Below are 17,420 nucleotides of genomic sequence, written 5' to 3'. Positions count from 1 at the left end.
GACCACACAGCATCATGATTCTGATCAAATGATTCTGTGTGGCCCTGTTTTCGTCATCCTAACAATCTATAATGCTGTCCAGCCACCGCCATACTGACCAAGTCTCAATGCCCCTTCACAGCATTCTGCAACTCCCACCTAGAGATCAGAGACATCTCAGGAGGGTGCTACAGCTGCTATAAAGAAAAGGACTTTAATTAACATCCTCCTGACCCACTAAACTGCCTTGAGAACATTAATTAACAACAAAAGAGAGGAAGGGTTTTATAAGGTGATAAACTGTAGAAAACAAAATGAAGAACATGAAAAAGGTAACTGTAAGGTTTAAATTCAAATACTGTCATTTTAATACATCAGTATTCTTGATAAATGCTTTCAAAAAGCTATTCTTCAGCAAAAAAAGAGAGGAAATAATCATAATTTTAACTAATACAATATGCTGGTAATTGAATCTATGATACTTTTTGTTATCACAGGATGGTGACTTCAATGAAAAGTAAAAGTAATCATTGTATCAATTTACTATGCATTATACATGAATTCCTACAAGCACGATGTGCATCTAAAAAAAAAAGTAATTGAATTGCCAACTTTGACCATAGAAAGCTGTATTAGAGGGTAAGACAATTTAAAATAAGCACAGAAAACAAGGAATGACCCAAGCATAAACCTTAGCTTTTTATTCAGGCAGAAAATGTGCATATTACAAAGGGCATTTTTGGAATTATGCAGTGCAAAATTACAAAAATCGGAAAAAGAAGGAATTGATTGAATGATGGCTGACATAAAAATGCATTTAGGCCTTGTACACACAGGGCATCTTTTCCATCCCTCTGAACTCCTGCCAGAAGAAAAACTACTTAAAAAACATGCTCAAAGCCACATATTGCACACACATATATGCATATCGAGCATTTGAATGTTAATGGATTCATTTGGGCAGAATATTAATTTAATAATAAATATTCTGGCTATTGGAATGAATAATGCTCAAATGCACCTAAACGCCTCTAGTCCAGACATGTTTACAAGCATTTAGGTGCAACAGCGTTTTTTTCTGCTCTTCAGCTCTTCTCATGAACAGGCTTGTGATGGGTTTTTTGTCTGCCTGTAAACACTCCTCTTCTAATACGCCTCTAAATACCTATGTATGCATGGACACGTAGGCTTACATAGAGGTGCTTTTACAAAGAAAAAAAAACAACAGCATTTTTAAGCTCAGTGCGCAAGAGACCTTAAAGTAGAACTCTAACAAAAGTAGTTAATGTTGTTGCCTTATGAGGAGTTTATGTGTAATCTTCATTAGCAACTGTAAATAGATATGTGTGTATATATATATATATATATATATATATATATATATATATATATTTATTTATTTATGATATTGGCTTTGATTTCAACCTTCTACGGATGCTTTCCATGCTATGAGCTGTTTAGAGTTTGACAGCTCTTTTATAGGGATCTGACGTCACAAGCCGTCCCACAAAACACTGCTCAGGTGCAGTGAATAAATTACTGATGTTATGTACATTATTCACTGTACCTGAGCAGTACATTGTGGGGCATCAGATCCCTACAAAAGAGCTGTCAGACTCTAAACAGCTCATATCGCGGGAAGCGTCTGGAGAAGCAGGTGCTACTTTTTTTTTCTATTTTTCAGGCAGGCGGGCGACTGATCATCGGGGGAAAACTATTTTTTTATTTTTTAATAAACGACTTTTCCACAATTGGCTTTTGTCTTTATTTTTTTTGTACAACTTTTTGGTGAATGGGTAGGGGTATGATGTACTCGATATCCATTCACATAGGGGGGCCGAGATCTGAAGGCCCCCTTGTTAAAGGGGGTGTTCTAAAATTTTCTCGGACCCGTGAAAAAATCGGACCTCGTCACTTCCGGTGATAGGAGTCTCAAGTGCGCATGCGCATAAGACATTATCTTGGTTTGGTAAACTTATAACACATAGCGGGGCAGCTGAATGAGAGGAGGTGGGGCTGAGGTGGGACGGAAGACACCGCCGCGTCATCTGCAGAGCTGAATAGAGGAGGCGGGAGAGGAGGCGGGACGGAGGTGCGGCCGTGTAATAAATGCAGGACTTTAGCGACTCCTTCTGTTTTATTATCTTTAGCAATTATCGTATTATTTATCCTTAGGATTTTATTACATTTACTATTTATATAATACAAAATAAGAAATACTAAATGTAATGAAATCCTAAGGATAAATAATACGATAATTGCTAAAGATAATAAAACAGAAGGAGTCGCTAAAGTCCTGCATTTATTACACGGCCGCACCTCCGTCCCGCCTCCTCCACCAGCTCTGCATATGTGTCCTCCGTCCTCCGTCGCACCTCAGCCCCGCCTCCTCTCAATCAGCTGTCCGCTCTCTGTTATAATTTTGCCAAACCTTGAAAAATGTCTTCTGCGCATGCGCACTGACGACTCCCATCCGCTGTTTTGTGATGCTCTATCCCCGGAAGTGACGAGGTCCGATTTTTTCACGGGTCCGACAAAATTTTACAACAGGGGCTTCCAGATTCTGATAAGCCTCCCCCCACAGATCCCCACAACCAAAGCCCACGGTTGTTGGGAAGAGACTATGTAAGACCCCTTTCCCCATCAACATGGGGGCAAGGTGCTTTGGGTGGGGGGGCAGAGCGGGGCCACAGAGAGCATGTGGCCTGGTATGGTTCAGGAGGGGGGCACTGGCTCGCCCCCACCCTCATCCTGGCCAGCCAGGCTGTGTGCTCAGATAACGGTCTGGTATGGATTTTAGGGGGAAGCCCACGCCATTTTTTTTTATTTTAGCGTGGAGTTCCACTTAAAATCCATACCAGACCTGAGGAGCCTGGTACGGATTTTGGGGGGGACCCCACAGTGTTTTTTTTTTTTCATTTTTTTATCTGTATTGCTGGGAGCTGACAATACATTACAGCCGCAAGCAAGTTTAAATTACATTTCTTCCTTTAGAAATGTCAATATTGCTGCAGCAGGCTACAAACATCACACAAATGTGCTACTTTACAGGCACATTATGGGGGCCCCCCAGGCACAATATTTAAAGGAATTTTTCATTTTTTTATTGTTTCACTTTAAGCATTATTAAAATCACTGCTCCTGTAAAAACGATTGTTTTAAAAAAACATGTTTGCATTGATTCATGTCCTCCAGGGCAGTACCCAGGTTATACACTTCTTTGGTACAATAACTTGCATTTAAGCCTTTAAAATTAGGACTTTTGATTTTTCATGTTCGTGTCAAATAGACTTTAATGGAGTTGGCATGTTCGCTGGAACATTTCCCCTGTCGAGATGTTCTGGTGCGAACCAAACAGGGGAGTTTTTCGGCTCATCACTAGTCCCATGACCTCTTCGGTTGTTGTTTCTGCCAAACCGAAGTAAGTGGACTAGGAGGAGAAGGCCTTTTTACAGATGAGGGACACCTGGCGGTGGAAGGAGGAGGGATCTCCTGGGTAATCAGCCCCAGGTGTAGGAGCAGGCGTTCACCTTCAGAAAAAGATGAGGAGCTGTGCGCCTTGTTCCAATACGAGATGTTTAGGCAAAATGGAAATGGGCCATCTGTATGTTATGTAATTTTTAGCCACAAATTGAAGGATGGGTTTCAGGGAGCATCGTCTTTGTACGGTAAAGGGGGAGATTGGACAATTTCATCACCTCTTCCTTGACAGAGTAAAAAAGGGGGTTTAACTATAATGTCTCTCTGTAGACCATCAGGTCGCATTGTTGCAAGGCTCTGGGCACTCTGTCCAATTCTAAACTGTGTTCTGGGATGTCTGGGATTGAGTCCTTGATGAAGGAACGAATTGGAGAGTTAACCTCTTTCACTGATTCAGGGAGTCCTCTGACTCTGAAGTTGTATAAACTTGAGCAGTTTTCAAGGTAATCTCTTTTGAACAATACAGTTTCCAACTGTTCCTGGATATACTGTATTCTGGAAGTGTTTTAGTACTTCTTGCTTCAGATTGATCAGCCTTCTTTTCCATGACTTCCAACTGTGATCCAAAATGCTGCAGTTCAGCATTGATGGAGGAGGTGATCTGTGCAGCTGTTTGGGCCAGACCCCTGGAGAGCATTGTGGAAAAAGCAGCTATCATGGAAGGGAAAATAGTAGGGGTGATATAGGGATTGTGGGCCCCCTTCTCACATGCATCTGAGGTGGCAAGAAAGTCCTCCCAATCAGTGATTCAGTAGATGCTGTGGAAGGAGCAGAATGGGGCTGATTACTCACTGTAACATGTACTATAGTAGGTATTGCAGGGCTCGAGGCGTCTTGGTCAGCTATGGATTCTTCTGTATCACAGTTTGTGCCTCCTGCGGTAGCAGCCGCCATCTTAGATAGACCAGCCTGCCGCGGGATGTGGTCCAGCTGACTAGATAGGATCCTCCTAGCAGAGCCTCCGTACATCAGATTATTCCCTGGGTGTTCCCAGGTCGATCGCTGGTGGAACGAGACAGGAACGAGTGCTCTGAAGGCTGTGGCGGGGGTCAGAAGACCAGAGCGGTGTGGAGCTCCACGGCTAAGCGACTATCTTGGAGTCCTCCGCGTATGCGCCTCCAATTGTATACAATTTTAATCTTTGGAAAATATGAAAATAAAGAAAAAGTAAAAAAAGATCTTGGGCAGTTAGGAATGTCTCTTCTATGCCATTTTAATAGTTTATGGGGGGTATGATAAGGAGCTGATTGAGTTTTTGCATCTCAGAGAGTAAGACTTACAATACATTATTTAGTATATCCATCCACCCAGCATCAGAAATAGGGCCTTTGTCTACCTTCAACCCACTTGTACGCAAAGAACCTTAGTAGAGTGTTACAGTATTTCTATTACATTAAACTTAGGCACAAAACATTGAATTTTCCTTCTTTTGTAAAAATCAATGTAGCACACAAAGGACAGAGCCTCATGAACCCAGCCCTAGGAAAAGGATCACAATAGTGAGCAAACACAGTGACAAGTAACATTTTACTGATGGACACATAGAAAACAGAAACATTATTATCACAGAAACCAGATCTCTCTACTTAACACAGCTGGCTTCCTTCACCCTGAGTACCCAGAAGAGAATACCAACAAGCTCCAGCCACTTAGCAGTCAGGGGCCGGGCTATGTCAGTCAATAGGCAAGTGTGTTGTATTTGGGGTCCCTTCCACAGTACAATGAGCATCTTTCCATTACCATGCAGTGTCAGTGCTGTCACTGCAAATACTGTGGGGTGAGTTTTACAGGCATCGGATGCTGGAATGAACAATTCCGGGACCCCAGGATTAGGAATAAATTCCTGAATAGTTCAGATGTACCCTGGACTGTTGGAAAGGATAGTATTTTCTGTACTGATATGAATCATTTGGATTATTATTATGCTGCGCTGACACCAGTACTAGAGGTATTTACTTCACTGACACCAATATTGTTAAATACACTTAAACCAATCCTGGGGTATTTCTGCAATGAAAAAAATGGTGTTTTTTTTTTTGTTTTTTTTTTTTTTGTTTTTTGCTGCACTAACACATTTTTTGGGAGTATTTTATGCACTGACATAAATCCTTTTTTACTGCACTTGTGGATGGGGCCAGTTAATTGGTATCAGAATTTTGGTAACACAGATGACTCATGTGCAACAGTTCTCATTAACATTGGCAGTACTTTGCCCCCATGCCAGCACTTGAGGTGTCACTTAAATAATGCTACTTATGGTACCAGAGAAGCATCTGAGTGAAAGGGCAGGCAGAGCAGCAGTGTACACAGTGTACACACACACACATAGCAGACCAATACATAGATCTTTGTCCCAGCTCTAGAGTCCCTGGATAGCGAAGCCAGTTGCAGTTTTCCTGTACTGTCCCTCCTCGACAAAAATGTCACCCTTGCACTAAATACACTGTCCCTAACCAGCGGGGGTCCTGCCCCTACTCTATCCACATCACAAATGTGCATCAACTGCAATGGGACAATGGCATTTATTGACATTTCCCTCACTAAATATGGCCATGGAGGTCATCCAGTGTTGCAGCCTCTGATTTGACAGCTGCTTCCCTAATGACAACTACAAAGACTTCAGAGGAATAAATCTTCTCTCATCCTCTATTGCCTCTGTACAGTGGCCAGCAAAACAGCACTACCTACAGAGGGGAGGATAAACTGCACCTGCCTACACACTAGCATCTATTCGCGTTTTTTTTTTTTTTTTTTGCTGCACTGACACTAAACCTGAGGGTATTTTGCTGCCCTGACACCCACCTTGAGGGTTTATTATTGCAGTCTCTGCTGGAGATTATTAATGCACCACAATTTACAAACAACGTATTCCCTTTTGTAATTGGGTGTGTTAAGTAGACATTTTGTTATTTTTATATATATATATATATATATATATATATATATATATGACACTCCGAATTTCCTGCAAACCCCCCTATACTATTCCCCTTAGATTCTCCCCTGACGGTTACATTAAAGCTTACGCAGGAAAGTGAGAGGAAGGGTGCAGGAGGTAGACCAGCACAGACAGTGATTACACACTCTTAGAAAAGAAAAAGGCTATGATAGAGGAAGGGGAAGCTGCGGCTGTGCTAGGAATGATTCCCTAGCATGTTCTCTTTAGAGATAGATGCTGATAAATGAAATACAGAAAAATGATCAAGCCCAAATTTGGTTTTGAGAAAAAGTGAGGAAAATTAAAAGCTGTACATTGCGGGCTGTGTAAAAGTGCATGGATTTAGTACAACAGATATGCCCTGTCAGGTGTATGAATGATTCCTTGACTTTTATTACTTGGTTATAATAAAGAATGCAATGGAATCATCATGTCAAGAAAGAAATACAAAGAACTAATAAACTACATGTCCATATAAGTAGAATTATTTTTAAAATATTATATATTATAAAAATATTGCTAAACCGATCATTTAAAAAATATATTTTAATGAAAATAAATTATATTTTTAAATAAGATAAAATATTAAATTACCTAACAAAAACAGATTTAAAGTATAAACTACAGAACTGACATTTGGCATGACATGGATTAAAACTTTCAAGCTGGCCAGTAAGATTAAGGGCTTGTGTACACTGATTTTTGTGCTTTGCTGCTGTCATGTGCAGCATTTTTGAAGGGTCCCCAATAAACTGTTTACATTTTGAATTGGATTGTATTGAGCAGTGTTAAACACTATCTGTTGTTTTTTTTTTTTTTTTCAAATACATGATGTATCGTGCTTTTAGGAATGCAGCATGTCCTATTTAGCGGTGTCACAACTGCTTTTGTTAGTGGGAATGCATCATAAACACATCTTAAAAACAATCCATTTTCTCTGAACACATAAAAGATATCTTTTCATGGCTTCATTAGACGTTCTTCTAAGCTTCACATCCATACACACTTACCCTAATATTATTTGACAGTGCTACAGTCTTCATCAATAGATGTAATATATAAACTATTATGTGGTTGCTTTAATGAAAAAAAAGTTTTTGCAATTTCTGAGCTGAAAAATTGGTTTGGGGAAAAAGTATTTCTGGCAAAGGATTCAGAAGTCGATCATCAATATCCACAAATTTAAACTTTTGTACCAGCCTTTTATTGGTTAGGCTGGTGTGTTCATAAAGTACACTAGGTGCCAGTCTTTTTCTATACCATTTCTCTACAAAAGCTTGAGTAAGGAAAAGAGATAGCCTTCTCTCCATTTGTTCTGTATACCAAACCTCCCAAGCCAGAATCGAGTAAGTAGCCTGTTTTCATTTAGTATCAGTTACCATGTGTGGTTTAGGCCCCTTTCACACTTGTGTGACTTGTCCTGCGACTTGGGACTGCAAAGTCACATGACAAGTCTTATTCCATGATTTGCATAAAGTACCGTTCGTATATCTGTAGGACTTCAAGTCGCAACAACTTCAAAGTAGTTCCTGTACTACTTTGGTCCGACTTTGATACATTTTGAGGTTCGTAGACATAGGCATTGCTTCACGTCCATTCAAAATCGCATAAAAATCACATCAAAATCGTGGCTAAAAGAAAAGAATTGTGCAACTTTTAGGTCTCACAAGTGTGAAATGGGCCTTAATAGACATTAACTCCGGGATTTTGACATTACACATCCTATCCGTTTTTATCCTTGCTTTTATTTTTATTCTTGTTTCTGCTTTCAGTATAACTTGCTACAACAACTTATATTGTTGTAACATTACATTGTATCTAGTTTGCCTCCTTTAAACTTGATCAGATCACATTCATTTTTCCTGCTCTTCTAAAATTATCAGCTGTGAGCTAGTTTAGCACTACCTTCACCTGTTTTGGGAACGAGTGCCCAGGGGGGGGATTTTTTGTTTGTATATACATGATTAGATCTGCAGTGACTTAGCAAATCTAAGTTTGTTAAGAAAGTTTGTTGCAGCATCTGTTGCCAACCTAAAACGTTTATTTGTGTCACCTTTATCTAAACATTCTCAGCCTGAACTTTGGGGAAGTGTTACTTGAATCTTGGCACTGCAGCAAACGTTCTTGTGGATAGCCTAAGAATAAAGAGATCAGGCATGGTGAAAATATACACATGCATAAGAGGCAATGTTAAGTCTGTAAACAGCCGCAAGAGAGTATGGCAACCTATATCTGCATACTTCCTGACAATTATTAATGCTAGTCCATACTAAGAAGGGTGATTTCCTTTAACGTATTTCTTGATTCTATGGCTAGAAACAATAAAATAAACACATTGAAATGCAAGTGAGAGCTCTACCCTGAAGAAAGAGAACAAAATGACCAAAACCCAGAAGAGCCCCCAGGGTGAAGATGTCTAAGGCCAGCGAGGTGCTCTTGGACATTTCAGTGTAGTATAGAAGGTAAATATTACCATTTTATGTGTATGAATTATGATCCAGAGTTGTAATAATTAGACAATACAGAAAGTTAAAACCAAAACTCTAGTAATTATTTTACAAATTGGGGAAATATACAATTATGAAAAAAAAGTTGACAGTTTCTAATATTTATTGTTTTTTTTATTTTTAAACAGTACAAAAAGACCAAATCAGCAATGTATACTGTCAAAGGATATGAATATAGCGTCAGATAGAACTGAGAACATATAGAACTGAGAACATATAAAACTTAAAGACAATATATGTATCATATATAGTAATCAAGTGGTCATAAATAGAGTAGGATTAATAAACAGACATAGAATTCCAACATAAAAACTAATGCGGCTCGTATATTTGACCATATGCATGAATCTCAATACTGCATCAATGAAATGTACAAAAGAACGGGGTAGGGGAGGGGGACACACCATGGAGCAAATGTTCAAAGCAAACATGAAAGGAAAACTCATATAAAGAGATAAGAGAGATAGCAATCTAGGAGTCTGGGATGACGAGCCAGGGCCAAACTCTGAACTGTCCAAAAAAATCCCACATTTTGGCAAATTGAGATAAAGAGTCATCTGCTACAGCAGTAAGGTGTTCCATTCTATGTATATCAGCTATAACATGTCATAATTGTGAGTGTGTAGGGGAAGCAGAAGATAGCCAGCCTAAAGGTATAAAACAAAATATGCAAATGCAAATGCAAAACAAATGCAGCCATGCAGCCAGCTTCTTAGCATGCTTGGAGATGCCCGGGAAAGGCAGACCCAAAAGGTAATGAACAGGGTCTATGGGTTAAAACAATCCCAAGAAGGCTTTGAAGAAGGGACTGGACAGAAGCACAGAAGGATCGGAAATTAGGGCATTTCCAAAATATATGATAATGTCTAAGTAATGATGGCATCTCCAACACAGTTGTGAGACTTATGGGTTGCGATTATAAGGAACCTCTGGAATTTTATACCAAAAAACTGAATTTTATAAGCAGTCTCTCTCACGCGTCTCAAAACTTTAGAAATAGTTTCCCATATTTTCTCCCATTGCGTAAGAGGAAGGGGGGAGTTGAAGAATATGGGGCCATTTATGCATATGGAAATGGCTGGATTCAAAAAGTAAGGTAGCTTCATGAAAGATTTTATAGATGGATGATTTTAAATGTAGCCAGTAGGGGCCTTAGGTACAAAGAAGTTCAAATTTAGTAGGTTTGGCCAAAGTTAAAGAAGGGCACTTGGAAGAAAAAGTGCTTAATCTGAAGAAATGAAAAGAACCGTTGTTTATGGACCTGAAATTTGCTTTGAATGTTAGCAAAAGAGTATAATCTATGGGACATTGGTGAAGCCGAAAAACACGGTGCATACGATTATATGATAAACTATTTGGGATATCGGGATTAAAAAGCACATTCAATAGAGGTGGGCATGGAGATGAGAGAGAGTACTTCTTGAAACATTTTTTTTCCAAATGGAAAGAGTGAATGCAATCCGATCCAAACATAAATCCTTTAGCTGAGTAATGGATGTATAGATATTCGACCATATCAAAGAACAAGGGTGTACAGGGCAAGTAGTTCCATTTCAATTTCTGACAACCAATTGGGGGTATATCAAGATGACCATGAGGTAACCATCCTAAGGTGTGTAGCATAATAATACTACTTAATTATATCTAGAGCCCCGAAACCCCCTCTGGATCATAAAAACAATGACCACAGAGCTAGCAATGGGAAGTGATTTATTATGCCAAACAAAGTTAAGAAAGGATCTCTGGAGCGATATAAGCTGCACTAACATAATAGGGACCTGCAAAGTTATAAAAAAGTACAAGAGTTTCGGAAGTATAGAAATTTTGAGAATATTAATCCTCCCTAAAATCTAGTACACACTTTTTTTCCTTTCAACTCAGCAGGGCTGAGCGAATAAAAACTGGCAGCTCTGGAGGAGCCTCTATACTAACTATCCAATGTTAGTACAGCGATCTCCCCTGATGTGCTATTGTGTTCTGACCGAAGGACAGACCCCCCCCCCCCCCGCCAGAACACTCAGGTCAGAGCTCTCAGCAATTGGTCGGGGGACCTTTTTCGGTCATGCTCCTTTGACTGTAGGACTGATTCAAGTACACACAAGTTGAATGTCAGATAGTTTCTATTGAACTGGCAGCTGCTGCCCATGTGTACTAAGTGTTTCAGGAGGCAATTTATTTCCTGGAACACAGGGGGATACTTTGCTTAATAGATGGTGGAATAGGAGGAAGTCATACGAATACCTACATTTTTAAAGAAGTATAAACCAATGGTAAGGTAAGTTCTGCTGCAGGGTGGTAAGTGGTAGTTGTATTGACCTTTTAATCCGATAGTAAACTGAAAGTCAAGAAGAAGTCATGGTTATTGGGGAGGGAAACATGTGGATTTATCAGTGTTAAGAGAATGTCATCGGCAAAAAGGGACAATTTGTATTCTCTCTAAATACCACAGAAATATCAGAGTGAGAATGGATTGCTTCTGCAAAGAATTCTAAACATAATATGAAGAACAAGGGAGATAAGGGACAACCTTGCCTGGTGCCATTGCTCAGTGGGAATAAATGTGACAGGAAGGAAGACAGCTGTACTTGAGATGACAGTCGGGAGTACAAAGCTCACAGTGCCTAAATAAAAGGATCAGTAAAGCCAAAACAAGAAAGCGTAGTAAAAATGAATGGCCAACTAAGCCTATCAAAAGCTTTTCGAGAAACTGTCAACTTTTTATTGCTGTGGGTCCTTACTTTCTGACCTGGTAAAATAGGTCAGAGGAGAGGAAGTGATGGGATGAGGGAGATGAAAGGAAAAGTAGGGAGAAGACAGAATTTTTTCATGATGCTTACATTGGGGAAATATTCTCAGATAAAGTTCCAATCATTACTCATTCTACTACAAAAAAAAAAAAAAATTGGTGAAGTTTAGTTTTAATTGTGCATGTTCCTTTTTTCATATTTTGTTCTATTAGTTATATTTAAGATTTAGAAATATTACTACAGAAAATATTATTACTATAAATGTTTACATGCATAAAGAGGTTTTAATATTGGTGGAGTATTTCCAATATACAGTATATTAAACTCTATATTTATAGATTTCTTACAAAAGAAACTTTTGACAAGAATTCACTGGAGAAAAATGTGCAATGCCAACTTTCTCTAATCTATAAATATTTCTTCTGTAAGCTTTTGAGTTGTTATGCTTTTTATTGTGCCTGTTGTAACAAGTCATTAACACAAAAAAAGAGAGCGCAAAGCCGCCCTAGTGTAACTCGACTTTAATATGGTAAAGGTAAAAACACTAAAATGGTCAAACTCACATTGTGTGAAGATAGATACAGCACAAGGATTCCATTGTGGCCGCACTCCTAAATCCAACTCAAGGTCCCAACAGGGGAAGGGGGAGCCATGGACGTTCAACCTAGCTGCCCCGATCCTGGCAGCACATCCGAGGCTATCCACCACCACTCTCGACGTGAAGATCCTAATGTGCATGCGCCCGGTCCAACCGGAGCTGCTCTCCAAGGACACACAAACCCGCACAAGCAGGATAGAGCGGGTAAGAGAGTGTGGATGTCACACAGTTGCCATAGCAATAGATTTCGGAGGCATGGCCTCCTTCCTTAGGTCACCTCAAGTCATTGAATGCTTTTAATAGAGTAATTTAATAGATAATATTACATTTTAAAAATGTGACTCCTTAGTGACATTTCATTACAGGATCAATCTTTCTGTGAGGAAAGCTGACTCATATCTCACGCAACACTCTACAAGCAGTTGGAAGTGTAGTACTTTACTCCAAACCCAAAAACTGAGAATGGGTTGGGGCCCCCTTCACTTCTCTAACTGCAGGTTACAGTGACACTGTCAGGACAAAGTCACTTGTCAAGTAATTACATCCTATTAAAAAAATCATCTGGCTAGTGGGGTAGGAAGTTATCTTTACATGTAAGAAGTATGGAATACCTGCAGTGGCTAAGGAGCAGCCTGTCTTTTTTCAAAAAGTGTGAATACTTTACAACTGATCGTTCGGTGATGGGGTGTAGGAATAACTATGCACTTCCACTCTATAGGGTTGATTTACTAAAGGTGAATTAACTGGTCGCTTTGCAAGAGAAGTTGCACTTTGCAACAGAATTTTTGGCAGTGTTTAGTAAAAAACCTTAAGCTAGTTAGTGGTAGTGTGGAAATGCATCTACATTGATGTTAACGGTGTCAGCATTAATTTGTGAGTCTATAAACTCAGAAAACATGTATTTTCAACCACTGATGGTTTCACTTTTTTTTTTTTTTTATAAGAATACAGGTACATTTAATTGATGTGTTAGTCTAGAAATAAATATTAACTGTACTCCTATTTATAAAACTAATAAAAAAAAGTTATTATTATAAAAAATTTTTTTTATTGTAGAATTATACTGTACCGGAAGGACAGGGTAGGAAAAAGAGGGGGAGGGGTATGTCTCTATGTCAAGAACAATATAAAGGTGATAGAAAGGAGTGACATTACGGATGGGATGAGCATGGATTTAGAATCTGTGTGGGTTGAACTCCATAGGGAAGGAGAAAAGGGGAAAGTAATTGTGGGGGTTTGCTATAGGCCACCTAACCAAGGGGAGGAGGTAGAGCTGGAATTCTTAGCACTAATGAGTAAAGTGGCAGAATTGGGATCAGTCGTCATATTGGGGGACTTCAATTATCCCGACATTGACTGGGACGAGGGGACTGCACACTCACAGAAGGCCCGCCTATTCACGGAAACCTTACAGGATAATTACATGTCACAGTTGGTGGATTCTCCGACTAGAGAAAATGCAGTCCTGGATCTATTGATCACTAATGACCCAGACCTAATCTCGCAGGTAGGAGTCCAGGACAATCTGGGCTCTAGCGATCACAGGATGATCACATTTAGTATAAATAACAATATAACAAGGCAAGTGGGGAACATAAGAACCCTAAACTTCAGAAGGGCAAACTTTCCAAAATTGTACTCATTGATGGAAAGGGTAAACTGGGACCAAACCCTGGGATCCCTGACCACAGAGGAAAAATGGGAATGCTTTAGGAACATATTAGGCAAAGGCATCTTGCAGTGCATTCCTATGGGAAATAAATTTAGAAGAGACAAAGCCAAACCTGGCTGGCTAAACCGTAGCGTCAAAAAACTTATTAGGGGAAAAAAATTGGCCTTCAAGAAGTATAAATCAGAGGGCACAGTATCGGCTTTCGAGCAATACAAGGAGGCAAATAAGAAAAGTAAACAAGAAATCAAGATGGCTAAAATCAACTTTGAGAGACAAATAGCGGAGGATAGTAAAAAAAAACCAAAGAAATTCTTTAAATATATCAACAGCAAAAAAACTAGGGCAGAGCATATTGCACACATAATTAACAATGATGGGAGGATGGTTACAGAGGACACTGAAAAAGCAACCGTGCTGAATGCTTTTTTCTCGTCAGTCTTTACACAGGAAACGGAGGGGTACACTGACCATGACTTGTTTGGTTAGTAGTAATACACAGGACTTGCCACTATGGCTAACAGAGGGTGAAATCAGGGAAAGGCTGGATAAACTCAACACAAACAAATCACCAGGCCCGGATGGCGTACATCCGAGAGTACTCAAGGAACTCAGTAAGGTTATATCCAGACCACTGTTCCTGATCTTTGCTGACAGTATTAGGACAGGAGATGTACCAGGGGATTGGAAGAAAGCTAACGTGATTCCGATATTCAAAAAGGGCCAGAGGCATATCCCGGGAAATTATAGGCCTGTCAGTTTGACATCAATAGTATGTAAACTTCTGGAAGGGATGATAAGGGACTATATCGTAGAGTTTGCTAAAGACAACAACATCATCAGCAGTAATCAGCACGGGTTTACAAATGGGCGTTCTTGTCAAACCAATCTATTAACATTTTACGAGGAGGTGAGCTGTGAGCTAGATAGGGGGAGACCAGTGGATGTGGTGTACTTGGATTTCGCTAAGGCGTTTGATACAGTTCCCCACAAGCGCTTAATTTATAAAATAAGATCTGCAGGTATTGACAGCAGGGTTTGCTCTTGGATACCGAATTGGCTTAAAGGGCGTGTCCAAAGAGTGGTAATAAACAGCGCATACTCAGACTGGTCTGAGGTAGTAAGCGGGGTGCCCCAGGGCTCAGTCCTGGGACCAACCTTGTTCAATTTATTCATAAACAACATTGAGGTCGGGATCAGTAGTTCGATATCAGTTTTTGCAGATGACACAAAATTGGCCAGAGCAATAACTGCACAGCATGAAGCAGATATCCTACAGAATGACCTGGACAAAATTACAGAGTGGGCACGGACATGGCAAATGAGGTTTAACGTGGAGAAGTGTAAGGTTTTGCACTTGGGGACTAAAAACATAAAAGCACAATACACGTTAGGAGGGGAACCCTTGGGGGAATCAAAAATGGAGAAGGATCTGGGAGTCTTGGTTGATGATAGATTAGGCAACAGCATGCAATGTCAAGCGGCAGCTGCCAAAGCCAGCAGAATATTGGCATGCATAAAGAAAGGGATGTATTCCAGAGATAAGACTATAATCCTTCCACTTTATAAAACTCTGGTCCGACCGCATCTGGAGTATTCTGTCCAGTTCTGGTCGCCAGTCCTCAGGAGGGATGTGTTGGAGCTGGAGAGAGTCCAGAGAAGGGCAACTAAACTAATTAGGGGATTGGAGGACCTTGACTATGAAGAGCGTCTACAATCGCTCGATTTATTCTCCCTGGAGAAGAGACGTCTGAGGGGGGACATGATAGCAATTTATAAATATCTTAATGGGGATCCCAGCTTAGAAAAAAAGCTGTTCATTCGAAGGGATTGCATGAGGACTCGAGGGCATACAATGCGATTAGAGGAGAAGCGTTTTAACCTCAGGCAACGTGGGGGGTTCTTTACTGTTAGGGCTACAAGATTGTGGAATTCTCTACCACAAGAGGTGGTTTCTGCAGGTAGTATGGTGGCTTTCAAAAGACTCTTAGACTTACATCTCAAGGATCAGAACATTCAGGGGTATGTGAGATGATTACAGCCACACACACCTACACAGGTTGAACTGGATGGACTATTGTCTTTATTCAACCTCACCTACTATGTAACTATGTAACTATATCCTAGAAGACAGCAATAACTTGATTTCTATTGTACAATGTATATTACGGGATTACAGTATGTTGTATATATACACATCATGCTATTTAATTATTAAGTATGTATTCTACATTATTGTAATATAATAATTCCTTGAAAATTACTCTATTCTTTGAAAAGTACTCTTGTAAGTTTTAGTAAACTGCATTATATGACATCCACAGTGACTTCATCATTCCATTCAAAGGAGACAGATTCAATTTGTGAAATGCATCAAGAGGGGATGCCAGTCTACCATTTGCCATAATTATGCTGTACACAGATTGACTGCATGTTGATGATAAAGAAATGAAAATGAGCACATATTAGGCGATGGGGATAGGCATACTATACCATATGGAACAGAAGTGAATGTGCAAAGGCAATAATCATATATTAGCCTGTAACCTTTTAAGGCTTTGTATTGAAATTTTATACATATACGGCATATACAGTATCTCACAAAAGTGAGTACACCCCTCACATTTTTGAAAATATTTCATTATATCTTTTCATGTGACAACACTGAAGAAATTACAGTTTGCTACACTTAGACATTAATGGCTGCGTGTTGAGATATTTTGAGGGGACAGCAAATTTACACTGTTATACAAGCTGAACACTCACTACTTTACATTTTAGTAAAGTGTAATTTCTTCAGTGTTGTCACATGAAAAGATATAACAAAATGTTTACAAAAATGTGAGAGGTGTACTCACTTTTGTGAGATACTGTATATATATATATATATATATATATATATCGTATTTATCGGCGAATAACACACACTCTTTCCTCCTAAAAATGGAGGGCAAAGCACCTGTGCGTGTTATACGCCGATATGGTGAAAAAAAAATAAGCCGGGCAGCGCTGAGAGGAAGAGGAGAGGGGTGAGCAGGGCGGAGAAGAAGGAAGGACAAGCGGCTGCTGTCATAGTAAGTCCCACCTCCTATGATAGACAGCACAGTGGCCCAATGCCGGGACACGGGACGTGTGACGTCTATCATAGGCGCCGGGACGTCAGATGACAGTGGCGGCTCGTACTCGCTTCTCCTCGCATGGCCCGCCCCCCTCTGCCTCAGTGCTGTACGACGCTGGCTAGGCTGCATTGGGGACACTGCGCTGGCTAGGCTGCATTGGGGACACTGCGCTGGCGAAGGCTGCATTGATGGACACTGTGCTGGGGAGGCTGCATTTATGAACACTGCGCTGATTAGGCTGCATTCATGGGCACAGGTAAGACTGCATTTGATTAAAAAAAATAGTTCTGAGTTCAAAGCTGTTTATTTAAAATTTTAAGCTTTTTTCCTAAAATTTTCCTCCTAAATCTGAGGTGCGTGTTTTACGCCGATGCATGTTATAC

General features: G+C 40.0%; 1 protein-coding gene across 2 annotated transcripts in view; it reads right to left on the bottom strand.

Moving 5' to 3' along the window:
* Positions 1-17,420, bottom strand: part of PDE1C (phosphodiesterase 1C) — an 899,304-nt gene that overhangs the window by 359,790 nt on the left and 522,094 nt on the right. The window lies entirely within an intron of this gene.

This window comes from Pelophylax lessonae, assembly GCF_965119305.1.
Source record: "Pelophylax lessonae genome assembly, chromosome: 5".
NCBI classification, from domain to species: domain Eukaryota; kingdom Metazoa; phylum Chordata; class Amphibia; order Anura; family Ranidae; genus Pelophylax; species Pelophylax lessonae.
Note: the sequence above shows the minus strand (reverse complement) of the source record. Positions and strands in the feature narration are given on the sequence as shown.